General features: G+C 48.4%; 1 protein-coding gene across 6 annotated transcripts in view; it reads left to right on the top strand.

Annotated features, from left to right (window-relative positions):
- The first annotated feature begins 948 nt into the window (after nucleotides 1-948).
- ATP2B2 (ATPase plasma membrane Ca2+ transporting 2) overlaps nucleotides 949-21,836 on the top strand; it is a 389,290-nt gene continuing 368,402 nt past the window's right edge. For 3 of the 6 annotated variants that reach the window (XM_037801944.1, XM_037801931.1, XM_037801845.1), the window contains exon 1: nucleotides 951-1,047. The gene's annotated coding sequence lies outside the window, so the exon portion shown is untranslated. Of the gene's footprint in view, nucleotides 1,048-21,836 lie in introns of all 6 variants that reach the window. The other 3 variants (XM_037801902.1, XM_037801911.1, XM_037801892.1) reach the window with 2 other exon arrangements.

The raw sequence follows: 21,836 nt of genomic DNA, 5'->3' as shown, positions 1-21,836 counted from the left end.
CTGGGGCCCAGCTCCTCACTCACTAACCCAAGGCTTGGGGTGGGGCAGCTACCTTGGTCAGGCCCTCCCTGCCCCCCCTCCATGGGGGCCCATGTCCTCCTCCCTTCCTGCGAGCACAGCATTTGGCTCTTTATAAAGCCAATAAATAAATAAACAAGCAGGCATGATTAATTGATGGTATGGAGCAGACCAAGGCGCTGGGAGTCAGGTGGCCCGGCTTCCTGGTGGAGCTGCCTTTTCAGCGACCTGCGGCCTGTGCCAAGGGGGGGAAGCCGGCTTCGGGCGGGTGTTTTCTATGTGCACTCGGGGCTTTCGCCTTCTCCTCCGGCAGAGCCTCCATCCTGGCCTCAGGCCAGGCCACTTTGGGGGCTGGGGCCAACAGCGGTCCCTGCTCTGCTCCCATCCTTTTTTGGGGGTCCGAGTTTCCTCGGACTAAACTCCCTAGGATTGACCCAACCAGCCCCCTTCCCCTAATCTAGGTCTCCCCCCATGCCCGCTCCACGCCCCAATTCGCCCCAGTCCCACCCCGTGTGACCCTGGGCATTCGTTCCAGTTGTGCTGGGGAGGCCTGGGGCGCCCTGACCCAGAGGTAATGGTGCGAAAGGATGCCTCCAAGGCTCACGATAGGGATGTGGTGGGGTAGGGGGCTGGTGCTGATGGAGGTACCGGCTGGCTGACCGCGCCGGGGGAGGAGGGCGGAGACCCTTCCCGGGGCCGCCCCACACGTGCGCGTGGAGGAGGGCGCGGGCGGGACGGCGCGCTCCCGGGTCCCGTGGGGCGCTCTCCGCGCGGAGTTTGGGGAGGGCCGAGGGGGAGCACGCGGGAGGGGAGGGAGGGAAGAAGGGAGGGAGGCGGGCAGAGCGCAGTGCAGCGGTGGCAGCGGCGGCGGCGGAGGGAGGCAGGCTGGCAGGCGGCGGCGGGGCCGCGGGGCGAGAGAGCGCCGGGCAGCCGCGGCAGAGGAGCCGCAACCGCAGCGGGGCCGGGCCGGGCCGGGCGCGCAGCAGCGGCAGCGGCAGCGGCAGCATCTCGCTCTCTGAGCCGGTGCAGGTGAGACAGGGGCGCCGAGCCGGGGCTCTGGGCCTCCTCGCCTCTCCCTCTGTCTCCATCTCCTTCCCTGTCGTCTTCCCTTCCTTAGGCACGTGCCCCCCGGGTACCCCGCCGGGCTGGAGCCCAAGCCTGAGCGCGTCCTGGGTCCCCTCGCCCCGCGGAGGCAGGCACCTTGTCAGCGGTGACCTTGAGCGGGCACCAGGCGGCGGGCGGGGCGGCCGAGGTGGGCGTCTTCGGGCGCGGGGAGGGGGCGCGCGTCTCGCCTGCCTCGCGCAAACTTTCCGCGCTGCGAGCAGCCCCGGAGCTGGGGGGCGTCCAGTGCGCTAGAACCCCCAATCTCCTCCTTCCGGGCTCGCTCTGACTACTCCGTCTGGCTTCCCGACCGCCTTGCTCCTGTCTCCGGTTCTTCCAGGCCGGGGACATGTCCAGGGCTGTGGACGTTAGCCCTGGGCTAGGGGACTTCTCCCCTCCCCAAAGGTGGTTTCCAAGCTTCTAAGAGTCAAGACGCTGGAGGACCATCCGCTAGATGCTCTCCTCATCTCTGGCCTCTCCTTTTTCTGTGGCCCCCCCAACTCTTCCACAGCCCTTCCCTAAGCACTCACGGGTCCCCGGGCTCAGTGACACGAGAGCTCTGAAGCCCGGCTGTGTGTTGGGCTCGCAGATCCGCAGAGTGATTGTTCAGCCAAGCAGTCAAAGGACCCTTCGAAAGTGGGCTGGGGCAGGTATGCCCCAGGCTCTCATAGTGGACCAATATATTCCCTACCACTGGACTCACCCAGTGCCCAGCCATCCCCACCCCCTGCCCGTGGCCTCTAGAGGAAGTGATGCCCAGGCCCATCTGGAGGGGAGTGGGTAGTGGTGGTGTCCTGGCTCTAGAAACACAGCCTCCTAGAAAGGCTGTCATGGAAAAGGAAAGTGAGGCCCAGAGAGGGTGAGCCAGGCTCAAGGTCACACAGCCAAGAAGGAACAAGAACTGGGCTTTCTTATAATGGGTTAGGGGTTAGGGAGAGACCAGAGAACTCCTGTTGGTGCCTAACCTGGGGGATTTGGGCTCTGTGGCTCTGTCTCTAACTAGCTGTGTGACCTCTGGTTTGTCACTTCTCTCTGACCCTGTTTCCTAATGTGTAAAATGGGGGCTGTTTTGATAGTTCTTAAAGTTCTTATCATCCTGTCCAGTGCATGGTATGCATCCAAAACACTGTGCTGCCACCTTGTGAAATGTCCTTTCAGAGCCCCAAAGGAAAGGCAGAGAGGGTCGGTGATTCTCACCTCTGCCCTCTGACCCCCAGGTTTAGGTGCCTGTGGCTGACACGGGCTGGTGGGGGAAGGAACTGCTGGGACTCTGAGCCCTTGTGCCACTCCATAGATTGCTAGATGGAGGCAAGGTCCCCGGCACCCTCAGGAGCCTGCTTGTGGGGCTGACCCGGGCTGTGGTTTCCAGTCCCTGACTTGTAACTGGGAAATGAAGACACTGGCCTTGCTGCAGCCCCAGGAGGAGACGCTACATCCGCAGGGTCTGGTGGGAGAGGCCCCATTCTCACCTCCTTCATCTGACCCATCCTTCTCCCTGTGCTTAGGAGATGTCATTCCTTCCCCCAGTGGGACAGTGGACGACAGGGGAGATGGGGAGTGGGGGATTCATTCATTCACCCATTCCCTCACCAAGCCTTGATTCCTGCCTTCTCTGAGTTGAGTAGGTACTTGGTCCCTACCGTCTAGGGTGACCAGATAATGTGTCAACCAAACTGAGATTAATAACCTCATGGTCCCAGGCATCAGTTAGGACCATTGGGCCAAACTGGATCTGTGGCCACCCTGGGCCCCTCAAGGGGTTTGTTTATCCACCAGTGTCGAGGGAGAACTGTGAACATTTTTGAGCACTTGCTCTTTGGCAGGCTCTGTGCTGAGCACTTTGGCGTTATCATCTGATAACCACCTTCACCACTCACCTGCTAGATTATCCTGCCTCCTTAGAGATGGGCCAGGCTCAGTACCTAAGGCCCACAGGTGAACCTCATGCAGTAGCACAAATGCTGAAACAGATGTGCAGTGGGGGTGGCTGGGGTGACAGATTCTGTCTAGAAAAGTCAGCGGTAGCTTCCTGGAGGGATGGCGTTTTGAAGTGAGCCTTGAAGCATGAGTTAGGAGTTTGACAGACTCTGGAAGGTTTCAGGAAGGGTTTTCCATACCCAGGATGCTAAAGGTTGGAGGTGTGCAAGTGCATGGACTGTTTGAGGGATACTACCCCAAAATTCAGTCTGGATCCAATTGTGAGGGGACATAAGTTAGGTCTGAAAGAGCAGGGAGCCAGCAGAGGCTGTTCAGTCTGAGAGTGGTGGACTAAGGCACACTGATGAGTTCTGCATTTTAGGAAGATGTTCTGAAGATTTGACAGATTTGACTTTGCTATAGGTGGGGAGCAGAGAGAGAATTTGTTAAACAGGAACACTCCTTAACAAGAATTTTCTACAACCCAGTCTGTACTATGGATGGCTCTCAAGGTCATGGAAATCATTTTGTTATATGGAATCACTGCGGAAGAATTTTACCAGTATCTGTAGTAGCAGCAAAAAGGTTTCACCGAGAAAATTGATTGCCAGTAAGAGAAATATTAACCTACTTAATGGAGAGGGTTTCTAGTAGCATCATTTGCTAATAAGGAATATGCTCACTATAAATTAAATCATCTCTATTTCTTAAATCACAAACAAGACACACTAACTTCTTCCTCTCATCTTCCTCCCCTCCATGTCACCTCTGTCACCATGAATATCTGAGAGTATTAAAATGGCATTTCATTCAAAGTGTCTTATTTTTTAGAATTTTCATTAATTCAGATTGACCTCTGTTCCTCCCTCCCCAATTAAGTGGAATTATTAAAGCTTTATGGTATCTAAAAAATTGGAATACAGTAATAAGAGAACGAAAAAGGGGGTCAACCACTGTGGCCTCAAGATTAGAAAATTGGGCTAGAAAGGTCTGGGAAGGAGAAGAGACTTTGATGGAAGAGGGGGGAGGAGTAGGGTGTAGGAATGGCTCCGTGGGCTGTGACTTGGCCAGTCCCACAGTGTCCCCAGCTGACTCTGTGCAAATAAGAGCTCCGTGCTTGAGATAATGCTCTGCGGCCGCCATATTGAAATTCTTAATAATTTTTGACTAAGGGGCATTTTCCTTTTGCACTGGTTTCCACCAATTTTGTAGCTGGTCCTGGGAGAGAGAGAGATGAGGGTAGGGAGAGGTAGACAGGGGAAAATAAATGGATAGGAGAGGGAGAGAGGAAGCTAACCTTTTTAAGCCCTTGTCACGTCCCAGGTACTGTATGAGACCATTTTTCCTGTTTGTCTTATTGAATCGCCATGACAGTCCTATGAGCCAGGTGATATTATCCCCATTTTACAGATGAGGAAACTGAACTCTACTGGAATGGCTGTGCTGGGTTGAAAGATGTGTCTTATTCCAGAGTCCTAGTAAATGGTGGATGTTGGGGTCTTGAATGGGCCCCCATAAATAGCATTGCTCTTCTGCAGTTTGCAGAATAAATGCATGGCAGATGGAGAAGAAAGAAAGAAAAAAAATGTATATATATATGTATATAAAAAGAAAGAGAGGTGGGGGGTGGGGAGATGTAGCTTAGTGTGTGGGTGAGGGCCAAATGGGCTGCCCAGTGGAACCCCAGAATTAGGACCACATGGAGGTCTTGCCCAGGTAAGGCTCAAATCCTGGAGGTGCAGAGCAGGAGACACCTTCGGGGGAGTGGGGGGCAGGCTCCCTACCAAGAGGAGGCGGGGCAGTTGAAATGAGCATGCTCAGACCTTTGTCCAATGTTTACCATGGGATAAGACACTCCACCTCCCCAGAGCGGAGCCAGGAAAGGGGAAGAGAAAGGCCAGGAGGGAGGGCACCCCAGGATTCCCTCCACTAAAAGAAAACTTCAGGAGTGAGGAAAGGTCTTACTGAATTCCATGAACCCCTACCCTCCATCATATGCCACATTCCTTAAGCATGGGCATTTGGGGGATGTGAGTTGGGGCTCCCATAGCTTTCATCAGATTCTCAGAGGGCTCTGTGACCCAAGAAACAGGAAACTTCCAGAGAAAAGAAATGATGGGGGAGGGAGGGGGCTTTGTTCAGCTAATCTCATTAAACCCCGAGGAGAATGTGCATGGGTCTTAGCTAAATAAAAGGGGCAGGGAGAGGGAATGTAGAAAGCCATCTCCTGCTTCTCCATTTTTTTTTTTTTTCTAGCACCTGCTCAGTTGCTATAAATATTGCAACACAATGTCTGGGCAGTATTCTGGGTAGATGGAATGACCTGATTCCTTATTTAAAAATCAGAAGGTGGGATTTAGGGAAATGACCAAAGTGTGTCCTGGGCTCAGTTGGAGCGAATGGGCACAGACGGAGCAGAGCGGTTTAATTTCTCCATGTGCAAGGATGACACAAAGTTTCAACACCTCTGTCTGAGTCTATGTCCTCTTTCTATGGTTCTGCCTGATAATGAGTCAGAAGCTGGGCAGGACGCACAAATGGCTTTAAGTGCGGGGTCCTTGTGAACAGTGGAGCCATATTTCAGGCTTTTTTTGTTGGTTTGCCAGCATCATTATGATCACTTCCCAGTGATGTGACTGGTTTTCTCTGCTGCTTCTGAATTCCATTGGAATACCAGTAGGTCACATACACTCAAAGATTAGAAGGCAGAGGCTCCCGAATCTGTGACCAGGTAGCAAACGTTTATTGAGTGCCGACTGTGTACCAGGCCATTTGTGATGCACTTGATTTCCATAGCCAGCCCAAGGTGGTTTATAACCAGCCAAGAATGGATGACTGAGTATGATCTCAGGCAGGAATTAAATTCTCCCTTCCCCCAAACTTAACCCCAGTTCTGAAGACTTTGAAAGTTATTTAGAAGGAGCAAGCAACAGGTGTTACCTGAGGTTCAGGAGATTTGGTACCTTGCCCACGGGCACACAGCAAGTGCCCATATTGGCATTTAACCTCTGGGCCATTCTTCTTCTGCCCTTCTCACTAAATCTGAATTTCTCCTTTAGAAGCTCCACCTCTGAGGCCCAGGGCCTGGTATGCTGTGTCCCATCTCCCTATCACTCAACATCTCCGGCATGATCCCCAGTCCTTGCTGGGGGGGTGTTAGGCTTAGACCCTCTGTGTGCTGAGGCTGTGGAGGGCCTTCTCGGAGCTCAAGGCAGATGCCTCAGAGGAAGGGGTGTGTGCAAGGATGAGCCTTGGAGAGACTGGGTCTCTTAGGCCCCCTGGTCCAGGAGACTGGGGGCAGAGAAGGGGAGCAGGGAAGGATAAACATGGGGCTGAAGGTAGAGGAGACTTCCCCATGCTTTCTTTGCCCCTTCCCACCTGCCCTCACCCCAGTAGGTCATGGAACTTTAGACCCAGAATGCCCCTTGGAGAGCATCTGGTCCAACTCTTTGATGGCATGCAAAAGATGAAAACATGAGCACAGAGAGAGAAAGTGACTTCCCCAAGGTCACACAGCATTTTAAGTGGCTGAACTAGACCTAGAATCCATGTCTTCTGCTATTCAAAACTCTGCTTTGCTATTGTTTGTTTATTTTTTTTCTAGATCAGAGTTATGACTAAGCCATATCCACCAGACTGTAAACATGTTAGGGTCTGGAATATTGTCTCATTCAACTCTGTATCTGCAGCGAGTCTGGAAGGCAGCAGATGCTCAATACGCATTGAACCGTGAATGGGTGAATGTGTACTATCTCAGGCAGGAATAAATTCTCCGCAGTTCTGAAAAGCTGACAGTTCTTTAGAAGGAGAAAGCCACAGCAGCAACAGCAGGCACAACTGTTCAATCCACATTTAGAGAGAAGGCATTCACGTGTCCACAATAGCATCTCTCCTTTGAGCCAGGCTGCTTGGCTTAACATCTGCAGACTAATTGTGTCTGTGTGCCCTTGAGTAGTGGCTTCAGCTCTCTTGGTCTCAGTTTCCTCATCTGGCGAATGGGGACAAAAACACCCACCTCACGGGTACGTTTGTGAGGAATGATGAGTATTAAAGCAAATAAAATTCTTACAACAGTGCCGGGCACATGGTAAGCACTGTAGAGATGTCAGCTATTATCATTACCATCCAGTTGCTTAAGTTCTTTTTTCGCTGGTTTCCTTAACAGTAAAAGAAGGAAAATAAAGTCACTCACATAGGATGCTTGTAAGAATTAAGTAAAATTCATAAACTATTTAATGAAGAGCCTACTTCACAAATATCTTTTCCCTCTCTTGCCTTCCTCTTCTTTCTCCCCTTTCTTCTTCTTTTTAAGTTTGGTTGGTTGTTAGTACTGTAGAAATATTTCCAGTGCCTCACTTTTTCTAGCCACACGATAAAATTGAACTTCCTCACCTCTTGTAACATTAGTTACAGCTGTGTGTCTGGCTTTGACTGAAGGACTGTGAGAAGAAGTAACTTGTGTCATTTCTGGATGGCAGCTTTAATAACAAGTGTGCTGTTTGCTACCTTCTCCTTTTCCTTCCTTGGCTCTTGAGGCAGTGTGGAGATGGAGCTCCCTGAGTCTGCTTCCCTGAGTGAGAATGACAGCCAACTCATGATGGACATGTAGCATGAGTGAGAAGTAAACCTTTGTTAACTGACGCACTGGGCTCGTTTGTTACTGCAGCATAATGTAGCCTGTTCTGACTGACATATGTAGGGAGAGGGTTGAAATAATCACAGCTTGGTTGAAGATGTTTTTTGAATCTTTGAATTTCTTCAAGCCTGCGGCCAAAACAATCAGTGTTTGAAAGTGTCCTGAACACAAAACAAGTGAGAACCACTGGCCTATGAGGCAAAGGCTGAATTCCCTAGCCTGGCCTATGTAGACCTTTCCCACTTCACCCTGGCCTCATCTATTTTTGGCCCCACATGTGCTGCATGCTGTACCTGACAGGTCCAACCACCCTTGAAATGGGCCAGGTGTGTTCCCAGCCCCAGGTCTTCGCTTGTGCTCTGCCTACAATGGGGCATCCACCTCCCCATAGGACGTCATGTCACGTCACTTGATGAGTGACTAGGGTGCAGGATGACAAATGCATGGGAGAAAGGGGGAGCACAGAAGCGAGGCACAGAAGGCAGAGTTAGGATGGAGATAGAGATCCTTATTCAATTTGAGAGTACTTTCTAGCACCTATAGCTTGACTCAGTAGTGAGCTCCTCATTCTATAAAGTTTCCTAAGCAGAGGTAGGGTGTCTTGAAGGGGGTTCAAAGTTAGCAGAACTAGAACATACCCTGCAACCCTGACATACTTGACTTTACGGAAGATTGCCCCAAAGAGGTGGATCTTAGCTACAATTCTGTTTTTCCCCCTTTTCAAAATAAAAGTCACTTTTTTTTCCTGATTTGATGTTACATGATGATTATAGAAAATTCAAATGGTATTGAAAAGTATAAAAAAGAAAGTAAAACTCAAATGAAATGCCATAAAACAGAGTTAACGTCCATTAACATTTTGCCAGATGTCCTTCCAGACATTTATCTGATTGATGGATAAATAGATACTGTTTTATCTATACCTTTCTTTCACTCAATAATAGAGTATGGACATCTTTTCATATGGATAAAAATACCTCCACTTCCCATTTTTAAGCAGCTCTGCCATAATTTATTTAATGGCTCCCTTCTTGGTGGACACTCAGACTTTTGGCATTACAGACAACATTGCCATGAATGTTCTTGCTTGTGAACCTGTGGGCATGGACCAGGCAATTCCTGAGGATGAATTCCTAGAAGTGGATTTGCTGAGTCCAGGAAAAAGGTTTGGGGTGAAAGAAGAGAAGACAGCTGTGGTCTGATCAGGCAGAGAAATCATTTCTGGCTTAGGGACAGCTTGCAAATGATCTGAAGGGAGAAAGAGATGGATGGAGGTTGTGGTTGGGCTGGAAGGTTGGGGGGAACCAGGATATAGAGAATGGAGAAGAAAGAGGGGAAGAGAGTGGAAGAAGCTGGTTCTGGAGGCCTTCAGTTCTGGCTTTTAGATGAGCCAAACCCCAGGCAAGGGCTAAATGTGGATGACTGTTATGACTTATGTAGAGCTAGGCAAGGACGGGTGCCTTCCTAGGCACAGCCCCATTGGAACCTCACCACCACCTTGCAAGGAAAGTCTCAGTCCCCATTTACAGAGGAGCAAAGCGAGGCTATGAAAGGATGTGTAGGAAGTGGACTCCATCACAGCTCTAGACCTCTCCTTTGCACACATGTCTGGGGTTAGCTCATGCGGCCAGACTTTGCAGATACTACCATGTCTGCCAGGCAAATCCTTTCTCTTGGAAAGTAAGACTGATCTTATGTAACTTTAAAAAAATTATTTACATTTACACCCAAAATACACTCCTCTTTCTCTCACTCTCCCCATTTGTTCTAGTTTGCTAATGCTGCCAGAATGCAAAACACCAGAGATGGATTGGCTTTTATCAAAGGGGGTTTATTTGGTTACACAGTTACAGTCTTAAGGCCACAGAGTGTCCAAAATGTCATCAGCAATCAGATACCTTCACTGGAGGATGGCCAGCGGTGTCCGGAAAACGTCCGTTAGCTGGGAAGGCACATGGCTGGCGTCTGCTCCAAGTTCTGGTTTCAAAATGGCTTTCTCCCAGGACGTTCCTCTCTAGGCTGCAGTTCCTCAAAAGTGTCTCTCTTAGTTGCACTTGGGATATTTGTCCTCTCTTAGCTTCTCTGGAGCAAGAGTCTGCTTTCAACCGCCGTCTTCAAACTGTCTCTCATCTGCAGCTCCTGTGCTTTCTTCAAAGTGTCCCTCTTGGCTGTAGCTCCTCTGCAAAACATCACTCACAGCTGCACTGAGTTCCCTCTTCCCATCAGCTCATTTATATGGCACCACTGATCAAGACACACCCTGAATGGGTGGGGCCATGCCCCCATGGAAATTTCTCATCAGAGTTATCACCCACAGCTGGGTGGGGCACATTCCAAAGAAACACTCAAAGAATTACAATCTAATCAACACTGATAACATCTGCCCACACAAGATTACATCAAAGATAATGGCGTTTGGGAGACACGATATATTCAAACTGGCACACCATTCCTTTCTGTCTTTACAGATTTGCTATTTCTAGACTTCTCCTGTAAGTGACCTCATACAATATTTGCCCTTATATATCTTGCTTATTTCACTTAGCATTATTTATTTCACTGGGTTTTCAAGATTCTTCCATATTGCACCCATTCTCAGAACTTCATTCTTTCTTATGGCTGAATAATATTCCATTGTATGGATATACCACATTTTGTGTATCCTTTCATTTGTTGATGGAATCCTTGAGTTGTTTCCATTTTTTTTGGCTATTGTGAATAATGCTGCTGTAAACATTGGTGTACAACTGTCTCTTTGAGATCCTGTTTTTACTTTCATTGGGCATATACCTAGAAGAGAAATGGCCAGGTCATATGGCAAGTCTATATTTAACTTTTTGAGAAACCACCATATTGCTTTCCACAGGGCTGCCCCATTTTGTATTCCCACCAACAATTAACTTGAGTTCCAGTTTCTCCACATCTTCTCCAACACTTGTTATTTTCCATTATTTTTTAAGTAATCGCCATCCTTGTGGGTATGAAGTGGTATCTCATTAAGGTTTTGATTTGCATTTTCCTAATGGCTAATGATACTGAGTTATGCGACTTCTTTGTGAAACTTTCCTCACAGACCCACTCACCCACCCACCCAAGCAAGCAGAGGTTGGTCAGGGCTCAGAAAGGATGTTGACCATCAACAATCAACCATTTCTTTATTAATTGTGGTACCAGAGAGTCTGCTTTGTTTTCAGTGAATTGAATTCCTTGACTCAACTGATCTAAATAGTAAGCCCTTTCTTATCTCACATAATTGAAGTTAGCTCCAGGATTGGTTAATTCAGCGACTCATCCATGCCATGGAAAATCAAGTTGCTTCTATCCTTATCTGCCATCATCCACCAAAAGGTTTTGCTGTGGTCACAGAGGACCGCTCCTGTCCCAGCATCCCCTGCAGATCTCACAGTGTCCAGTGGAGGAAAGTGTTGTCTTTTTATCAGGGAGGAAGGCTTTCCCAGAAGCCCCTGCAGACTTCCCCTTGCATCTCATTGGGTGGAATTGTGTCACATGGCCATGCCTAAGCCAATCATGGCCAAGGGAATGCGACCCCTGGGACTTAGACCAGGTTTTATCTCCAAGTCAAGTTGGGGTACAAGTGGATACTCAAGAGGGTCCTGGCTCTGCTGGACAGGAAGGAGGAGGCAGTGACCACCACCTAACTGTGTATTCCCTTCCTGGCTCTCTAGCTAGGCTGGGAACTATGTGAGGGTGAGGGATTAGGGCTTATTCCATCCCATGTCCTTTCAGGCTAACCCAGGGCTTAACCACATGTTAGATGCTAAGAAAAATATTGGTCTAATGAATGAAATGAATCAATAGCTGGAGGCCTCTTCCAACCCTGTGATTTTTGGATTCTCTGTACACTAGCAATGCTCAGGGCTCTGTTGATTCAGGGGATGATGTAGATATTCCAGATAGTACAGGAATGGATTTGCCCTCAGAGACATTGCAATTTAGCTGTGCAGAAGACACCAGGACCTAAGAAAGATGTGGAATTGGGGCCTGGACTGTGGTGCAAACTGAACTTGCTACAGGGGGAGCTGCATCCATAGAAGTGGGAAGAGGCTCCACGGGGGTGGACCACAGTGATGGCAAAGGTGGGTGGTGGAGAAAAGAGCTTGTGTCCTCAGGGAGGTGAGTGTGGTGGGTTGGAGGCAGTGAAGGCAGTGACTGGGTCTGAAGGGGACTTGTTCTTGAGGGCTGGGCATCACACTTTTATTTGTTTTGTCTCATCTCTCCTGCCTCTCTATAAAGTGGGTCATTTCTCATTTTTTAAATAGGGAAGCCGAGGCTCAGAGGGTGAGGTTACCTGCCCGACGTCACACAGCCAGGAAGTGGCAGAATCTAACTTAGAATGCACATTCGTTTGGAACAGCTGGCTCCTTCCTGCAAAGGGGCTGTGATGGCCTCGAATGGCCCACCCAAGACCAGCGGGGTGGTGCTCTGAATGATGGGAAAGGGGAGCCTGGAAACAGACAGGAGGGCCTAGAAAAGGCTTGGGGCAGTGAAGATGCAGTGGAAACAGCCTGATGGGAGAGATGTTTCTTACAGGACTCAGAGTGGGCTTGAAGGGCCATGGGCTTCAGCATTGAACTTAACTTCAAAGCCCTTCTCTGCCGATTAGATAACCGTGTGACCTTGGGCAAGTCACCTCCCCTCTGTACCTCAGTTTCTCCATCTATAAAGTGAGAACAATAATAGTACTTACCTTCTAGAGCCATTGTGATAATTACATGCGTGCCCCTGATAAGAATCTAATACACGGAGCTGTAGTTGTTATCGTAAATATTGTTGTTACTGTTATTTTAGAACTTGTTGAGCAAACAAATCTAGAGGCAACTCCCTTTGTGTGGGGGGAGCCTGGGTTCCAGTCCTGTCATGATCGCCACCTCCACATTTGACCTTAAATTCATCCCTCCTGGTCTGGCTTTCTGTTTCTTCCTCTGTAAAATAAAGGGGTGGGACCGGTTGGTTTCCAACACCCCATCCTTGCCTGCTCTCTAACTCTGCACTTGCATGCGGTGGAAGGGGGAGGCTGTGATGACTAAAGGCATTGGAGCTGAGTGAGGGGGCGTCTGAGGCTGCCTTTGTTCTGGGGAAGAAAAGGAAGTGGAAGGGCAGAGAATGGAAGGAAGAGCCACAAGGAGCCAGAGGAGGCTGAGCCACCAGCCAGGGCCCGGCAGGTGTGAAATCCCCCGGCTGGGAAATTTGGAGGTGGGCATGGAGGTGAGTGAGTGAAATCAAATGAGGCAGAATGGGAGCCGAGAACAGCTGCACCCAACACCTGCCGTCATTGTGGGAGAACCAGAGCAAAAGGCATCAACTGCAGCTTCATCCTGATGTTTAATACCTGGGGGCCGGGTTTTGAAGCCTGTGTGTTCAAAGACCAAAATTGAATTTCCCCAAATTTTGCAGGAACAACTGCAATTATGCCAGAGAACATGTCTGTGAAATCCCCTTGAAATCTATTTTTGGCCACAAGGTTTTATAACCAGAGTCAGAAATTGAGTGGAAGTGTGTAGGAGGCTGACCCTGAACAGTTTCCATTTTTGAGAGGAGGGGAAAGAGTATTTTTAACTGCCAACACCTTGCCTCATAGGGTGAGACTAGAGAGGAGGCAGCTAGCTTCACCACATTGGGTTTCTCACCCACTAGCATGTCAAGACAGAAACTGTCTTTGACAGAAGTTGTTAAAGTTCCTTACTCAAGAGTGGGTGGCCGGGGGCCCAGCGCTGAGCTGAGGAACTTATCTGGGACTTCTGTATGGTAGAACAGAGATGTCTGAAACTTAATTTGCCAGAGACGCCTTCAGACAAGCCTTGCGGTGATATCACTGTTCCCAGGGAGGATTTTTGCCCACACTGATGTATCAGTTAGCTATTGCTACGTGACAAACCACCCAGAACTCCGTGTCTTAAAGCAGTAAGCATTTATCACTGCTCACAAATTTACAAGGCAGCCGAATGGTTATTCCGGTGTTTGGCCAGATTCTCTCATGTGATTGGTCTGGTGTAGATCTGGGAGGCAGCTCTACTTATCTTGGTGGAGCTCTCTCACCTATTTAGGGGTTGGCTGGCTGTAGGCTGGTCTGGGAAGACTTCAGCTGAGATGGTTCATGTCTGTGCCTTGTAGTGTCTCTATCTCCAGCAGCTTGCCTGCTGCGGTGGTTTGGAGCTGTACGACCCCCCAAAAACATGTTCTTAAATGTAATCCATTCCTGTGGGTGTGAGTCCATTGTAAGGAGGACCTTTTGATAAGGTGACCAGTCAGGATAGGTCTTAATTCTATTATTGGAATCCTTTATAAGCAGAATGCAATTCATACACCACAAGAAAGCCATGGAAGGGGCAGCCAGAAGTTGAAACCAACAGGATCCATAAGAGAAAGGAGAGGCCAAAAGAGGCCTCCATGTGCATTGCCATGTGGCAAGCTAAGGACCAAGGATCACCAGCAGCCAGCCCCAGAATGCCACAGTCTTCTGGAAGAAAGTATCATCTTGAGGATGCCTTGATTTGGACTTTCCCTTAGCCTCAAAACCATAAGCAAATAAATTCACATTGTTTAAACCAAACCATTGGATGGTATTTGCTTGAGCAGCCTAGGAAACTAAAACGCCTGGGTTTGCTCATGTGGGAGTGGCCAGGTTTTGAGAGAGAGAGAAAACACACACACACACACACACACACACACACACACACACGACCTCTTGAGTCCTAGGCTCAGAATTGGCACCATGTTATTTCCAGTGCATTCTGTTGGCCAAAGCAAGTCAATTCAAGGAATAGGGACACAGACCTCACATCCTGATGATAAGGAGCTGCGGAGGCACACTGGAAAGGGCTTGGGCTCAGGCAGGGCTTTAACCGGGGCCACCAGCGCCTTCACAATGCCACAACCACCAACAGCCGTACTGGCCTCTAGAGGTGTCCCCACAGGCAGCAGTTGTTTCCTAAAGTCTTCCTAATGCCCAGGAGTCCCTTGCTGTGCAAAGAGAATTCTCCATAGGAATCTTATCTGTGGAGTAAAAAAAAATATGTATATATATATCCCCAAATAATGAGAAATGAGTTTTCACTCATTGCAGTGGCAGAAATTAATAAATTCGATGCCATCAGGTACTGGTGAGAATGTGTGGGGAATAGGGACTGTTCTGTTCTGACACTGCTGGTCAGAGTTTACGTTGCCATAGCCTATTTGAGGGAGCGATTCGTAATGTCTATTAGAATTAAAACTACATGTGTGGATTAAACAAGCTGGAGTACTTCTATCCTGTGAAATACTACTGTGCAATTCAGAGGAAAGAGCTGTTGATACATGCACCACTTGGAAGGACGTCGAAGAGTGGAAAAAACCAATCCCGGATGATTACATATTGCATGATTCCATTTTTGTAGAATTAGTGAAATGACATTTGTTGAGAACAGATTAGTGGTTTGCAGGGGTTAGGAATGGGGGAGAGGGTTTGCGGCTGTATGAGGGAGTCTTGTGGCGATGGTAAGTTGAGTATTGTGATTGTGGCGGGGATTACACAAAACTACACCTGAGATAAAACTGTGTAGAGCTACACATACAGTCACACACACTCACACAAGTGCCTCTATAATTGATAAAATCTGAGTAAGTTCTAGAACTGCTGCCAATGTCAATATCTTGGCTTTGATATTGCACTGTATTTAGGCAAGGCGTTAACTTTGGGGGAGGCCGGAGCCAGGGTATGTGGGTCTTCCCCGTGTATTTCCTTGCAACTGCCTGTGAATCTATAATTATTTCACCATAAAAAGTTAAAATTAAACACATGGGTGCTATGGCCTGGTAAGTCCCCTGCAGAGGGTCAGCAATGGAGACATGCTCCTTTGTCCAGGGAGGCTTATTCAGAGATGGGCACTGAGCATGATTAAAAATGGAAGCATTGGAAACAAGCTAAATGCATTTGTTCACTAGCAGTCATTGCTGGAGTGCCTTCTATGAGCCAGGCACATGGAGATGTAGCCACAAACAAAACAGACCATGTCCTTGCCCTGGTGGATTCTGACTTCTAGTGAGTGTCCCACGAGAGGGAGCTGATTAAATAAACCACGGAATAGCCACACTGAGGATTCCCATGTAGCAGAAACAAAGAAATGTGGTCGGTCTACATCTCCATGTACAAAGGTGGTTCTAGCTCCAGAACATACCACTGCAAGGAAAGAGCAAGAAGCAGAATTATGCATCTGGCATGCTATTTATTTTTTAAAGAGCAAAGAACCACAGTCAGATAAAGGGAAGGCCGTACTTGTGCTGCCCTTCACCAGCCAGCAGGCAGGCGCCCTCACTAGGAATGTAAACTCTGGAGGGGCGAGGGTTTGGGTTTGTTTTCTCCCTCACAGTACCCCCACCTCAGAGCAGGGAGAGCAGGGCTAGGCACATAGGAGGCTTTCAAATAGCCGTTGAAGGAATGGGTGAATTCTACCCATTTTACAGGTTGGCCCACAGAGGCATGGGGTCCAGCCAAGAGAGCTGGGAGGTGTGGCTGAAAACCCTGATCCTAAGGGTACCAGAAACCATCCCTGTCCTGTCACCACTGGCCTCTTTCCCACTCCAGCCCCAGAAATTGCAATTGTCAGTGTCTCAGGACTTATTTGTCCACTGGCTGTTGGTTGTGAAATGATTCCACACTTTTGTGTTTTGCAGTATGGCTCATCAGACAGTTGTCTGCGTCACCTCATTGACACCTCCTGTCTGTCCTATTGCAGGGAAAATGCATTTACGTAAGTTTTTTGTCTGACCTCAGGCCCCAGCTCCTCATTTAAGTCTCAAGGCACATGCTGACAAATGTCTGGAAGTAGAAGAGTCTGCCATGGGATACAGGGCTGCAAAGTGGAGCAGTAACCACCCCATCCCTGGTCCCAGAGGCATTCCCGGGGAAAATGTGTGAGCACTGGGGTGATGGGGTGCATTCCCATTTCTCTCTGTTCTACAAGGGAGCAGCCAGACCCCTGCTCCTCACTCGTCTGTTCTCTCACCCACCTCATGTCCTGGGGTCCACAGGGAAGGCTCATCTCTCCCAGACAGGGGAGCTTCTGCCACTTGCCGTGTCTCGTTCATCTCCTTATCCCCTGTGCGTGGCTCAGAACAGCACACAACAGACCCTCTGAGTTGAGTTTTTGAAAAAGCCAAGTGTTGAATTTTCAGTCACGAGTTAACACTTGTAAAGCACTTGGTATTTCAGGTCAGAGAGAAGAGCCTGTTAATCCCCTTTAAACCGCCAGGAGCATTAAGTACCACATAACCAGTGAGGAAAGTAAGACTCAAGACAGTTCATTCCTTCACTCATTCATTCATTCACTCACTCACTCACTCATTCGTTCTTTCATTTACTAAGTAAGTCTTGAGCACCGGTTTCAGGCAGACCCCGTGACTGGTCTCGGACATATGGCTTTGAACCAAGCCCAGCATTGTCCTCAGGAAGCTTGCAGCCCATTGGGGAGGACAGGGAAGTTGGCATGCATTTTACCTAGTCACTTTACCTGGGGAGCCTGGGAACCTGCATCCTGGGGTTTCACACCCCACACGTTGCTGAACTACGTCACTCTCCCCATCCGAGAAACACAAACCATCCTTCCAAGTGTCAGCCAAAGACGCTGAGGTGATGAAAGACAGAAATGCTCTTGGGGTCGCTGAGGGAATCCTTTCAGACTTGGGTTCCTCCGGACTGTGTACGTTCAGTAGCTCTGATCACGACCTCGACACGTCCCCTCATGCATTTCCCCTGGGTACTTGCAAACCTTTATTACTGTGCTGCAGAAAAGGGCTGCGAGGCCAGATGACTCATCTGCAGCCAGCGAGCTTCGGCACTCACAACTCAGAAATTAATGAATGACGGTTGGAGAGAGAAGGCAGGGAATGGGACAATGGCTATTTTCAGCTTGCCCCACCAAAGCAGATGCTAATGCCTGCATCTGTATGTTAACTCTGCCCGCTGTTTGAACAGAAATCGAAATCACATTGGCTTGGGTTGTGTTTGCTTGACAACTCCAAGCTCCTCAAGTTTGTATCTCTTGTAAAAATCTGCATATTTTTAAATTAATAAAAATAGTGCCACTGTGAAGCTTGCTGTCTCTCCCTGTCTCTGACTTAATATGATTTGTCAAAACCTTCTGAGATCAGCCAGTACAATAGACAAGGTCCATGTATGACCTGAGTTCAAATCTTGGCTTTTCTGCCTTCAGTCACTCAGTGTCTCTGGACCTCAGTTTTCACAACTGTAAAATGGGGATCAGAATGTAACATTGTTTGAAGTTTAGGCAAGATCTCATAAGGGTCATTCCTAGACCTATAGCCCTTAGTTGAGGTGGGACTCCTTATATCTAAAGAAAACCATCGCCCCTTCTGTTACAAGAGTCAGTTTCCTTCCTGGAAAGAGCCTGTTTTCTGTGCTGTGTGATCCCAGGGAATTTAACCTCTCTGGGTTCATCCACCTGAGACCTGCCCAGATTTCAGGCAGAGGACTGGAAATAGCATTCCTGGATGGTCAAATTTTCACCAAGCTCCTTGTAAGTGCAGGTGCCTGGAGACGCTGGAGACCTCATGGCAACTTTTGGTGCCGGCCTTACGCTGAGTGTCATGCACGTCAACCAGCGTTCGGTGTGGTGTTTGTTCTCGGGACTGTGGCCTCTCATGTTTATGGATAAATGTGAGCATTTCCCTTCCTGGCACTTGCCTATGTCAGGCCTGGGTTAGAGGAGCTGATGTGGAGGTCTAGGAGTGAATGTGAGCTGGGTGATGATAGGGCAGGCTGTTGGGGTGAAGTCCAGGGGCTGCACAGATGACCTTGTCTTGGCGATGCATCCAGAAAACCACAGCTGGGGCAGCCCTGGGGTTCCGGTCCTCTCCTGGTCAGGTGGGGCAGGCTGGTCTTGGGCCTCCCACAGCTGCAGGGGCACCGGGGGCTTGGAAACCAGGGAAAGGAGTTGTAGCCCTGGGGCCCACCTCACAGTGCCCACGCACAGAGTCCTGTCCCTCCTGGCACCATCAGTTCTCGAGTCAACTTGTGAACCTCCATCCACGATCAGTCCTGTAATAAGGAGTTATTGCTGTTCCCTATTTAGCAGATGAGACCCCTGACACTGCAAGAGGCCAGGCCAGAATTTCCCCCTGAGGCCTGTGCTGTTTCCATTGTTGTTTTAATAGAAATATCCCCTTTGTGACTTGAGAGCATCTGGTTTGGAAGAACTGGAGACCACGAGTGGGCAGTGCCTTCTGCACACCCAACACCTACTTTGTATCAGGCAGATATGTGGGATTCATCAAGGAACAAAGGAGCTGCTCAGTAAGTGGATATGGACTTGAATTCTAAAATCTTTGTTCTAAGGACCTTCTGAAATGTGTATGAGCATCTTTTAATTCAGAGCCGAGTGAGAACTCTTAGACCATGACTTTTCCCATCGAGTGAATTCTTTGCCTCTGGGATCAGATTTTGTTGTCCTTCTCTTTCTCTCTACCTAGCATTACTGCACCAGGGGTACCCCACGCCCCATCTCTCTCTGGGGGTGGTTCTGAGAAAAGTTTTATGCATCTACCTGGTGCCATTTAATCGTCAGAAGTGAGCAAGTTAAAGTGGCTTTAGAGCTTGAGTGAATGACTTAACCTCTGGAAACCTCAGTTTCCTCATCTATAAAACAGAGAGAATAGGACCTCTTATAAGGAGTGATTGAAATATGGAGATATATATTTATATTTACATATTACTATATTTATCTATTAATCTATCTAATCTATCTATATATCTACATCTATTTTTAACCATCCATCCATGCATCCATCCTTCTGTCATCATAACTGTATCTATATCCAAATCAAATCTTTCATGTCCATCCATCTATCTATGTATGCAGGCATGTATGTCTCTATCATCTATCTACCTGTCATGTATCTATGTATCTATCTATGTATCTATCTGTGCACTTATGCCTCTGTCTGTCTGTCTTTCTACCTACCTACCTACCATTCATCACTCAGTCTCTACTGGCATGTGTAAGTGCTCATTAAATGTCAGCTCTTAATAGGATGACAGTGCCCCATTCCACAGTAAGGGCCATTTGCCATGTGGATTGGATGGGGTGCCTCTTAGTGATCTTAAAGTGGCCACCTCCTTCAAGCATCAGGGGTTTATCCCCCTCAGTGTCCATTCCAGACGAACAAAGTGATTGCCATGACTTAGCTCCCTCCCAGTCCCCTTTCTGCTTTGCCTTGCCAGAATGAAGAATTGTATTCTTTTGCTGTATCTGCTCCATGGTCTGTAGATGGTAGAGGACGGGTACTGTGGATTGAGCAGTGCAGGTTGGTGGTTGGTTTCTCCTCCCTTCAGTTTTGCTCTCTGCAGGACCAGTGTCCAGCCTTCTGTCCCCTCCAGGACGTTCTTCCTTCTCCGATTCACCTCCCCCCCCCCCCCCACCCAGCACCCACTGTGTGTCAGGCATCTGGGTCCGGCCCATGCAGCTGGGTGAAGCAAATACCTTAACAGCATGGCTGAGTGTGATAAATGAGGCAGGAAACCAGTATCGACCAGGCTCCCTCCAGGTGCCAGAGCACATCATCTTAGTGGTTTCTCGGCAATTGGGCACGGGCTGGGGCTGGTCCACAGCAGGGCTCTCTGGGCGGAGGCGAGATGAGAAGGAGGGCAAGGAGGATGGTGGTAAGCTTTCTGTAACGCTACATGAAAAGGAGGACCTTTTGTCCCAAGATTATCACCTTCCCACTCTTTCTGTGTTCCAATGGCCTTTCTGCTAGGATGTTGATGCCAGAAGATAGTCTTTAAATCTTACTGGTCCAGGACATTCCCCGTTCTAGAAAACACTGAGTTACTGGTTTGAGTTATCTTATTCAATCTTAAAATTCCACAGTATTGAGATTATTGTTCAGATTGCATGGATGAGAAAATTGAGGTGCAGAGAGACGGCTTCCCCAGTTCATAGTGGCAAAAGCAGGTCTCCAACCAATCTCTGACTCAGGCCAAAAACCCTCATTTTCCTCGAGCACCAGGCTTCTCCAAGAGGTTCAAGGGTGATAGACCCGGTAGAGTGTCTTGAGATCTGCAAAGATAATTCAAGGGTTTGTTCCATATCTCGAACCACAGGAGGCCCAAATAACCCTTCTAGTTGTCTAATGCTGACAACTGGATTGGTGGCCTTGGATCATCAAGTCTGATTTTCTTCTTCTTGGTCAGACCCTCACATGCAGCCCAAGGTGGACCCCCCCTCCCCCATTATCCATGAACCTGCCTTCCCCCCCAGCCCTTCACACTGGCGTCACGATAATACGAAAGTCGGCCTTGCTGGTGTCCATGTAGGTACCGAGAAGGAAAAGACTCAAAACCGCCATGCTTTGCCATTTGCACTGAGGCCCACACTGATGGTCCTTTTTGGGGTGTGTCCTGTTATATCTTTGCTGTATTTCCATCCTCAGTCAAACAGGGATTTCATCTTGCCCATCAGATGTCCCTGGGGAGTTAATGGCCTGCATTTTGGTGAGAAAGCACTTTACTGGTTTTGTAAAATGACTTTGCTAGTTCGGTTGTTTCTGCTGGCCTAAGTGGCTGGGCGAGGGATAAATCACACTGATGCAGAGAACTGTTGGCCTGGACTTTGTCCTCCTCTGAGACTGAATTTTCTTTCTTTGTAGGCTCTCTTGGAGGATGCAGGTCGTTCGGCACAAACCAACAGGGACAAATCTATAACTAAAATGGAACTGGACTAATTTCTGAATACATTCTTCCCCTATTTTATTTATATAATTATTTATTTTAAAGTAATTTCAAACTTAGAGACAGTTGTGAAAATAATACAAAACCCATACACAGAATTCTAGCCTACCACTCTCGGCCAACACCAGATCCACAGATCCACCAACTTTTAACATTTTGCCACATGTGCCATATCACTTTATCTATCCCTCCATTTATCCTCTCTGTATCTATTGTCTACCTACCTGTTTTGTTGTCTCTGTCTATCCACCCATTAATCTATCTACCCATTCATCCATCCATCTATCCATCCACCCATCCACCTATCATCTATCATCTATCTATCTAATCATCCATCCATCTATCTAGCAAGCTATTTGGCTATCCAGCTATCTATTTATCTATCTGTTTTCTAAACATTTGAGAGTAGGTTGCATACATCAT

The sequence above is a fragment of the Choloepus didactylus genome, chromosome 1, assembly GCF_015220235.1.
Source record: "Choloepus didactylus isolate mChoDid1 chromosome 1, mChoDid1.pri, whole genome shotgun sequence".
Taxonomy (NCBI): domain Eukaryota; kingdom Metazoa; phylum Chordata; class Mammalia; order Pilosa; family Megalonychidae; genus Choloepus; species Choloepus didactylus.
The sequence above is the reverse complement of the archived record's forward strand: the minus strand, read 5'-3'. Positions and strand labels throughout refer to the sequence as shown.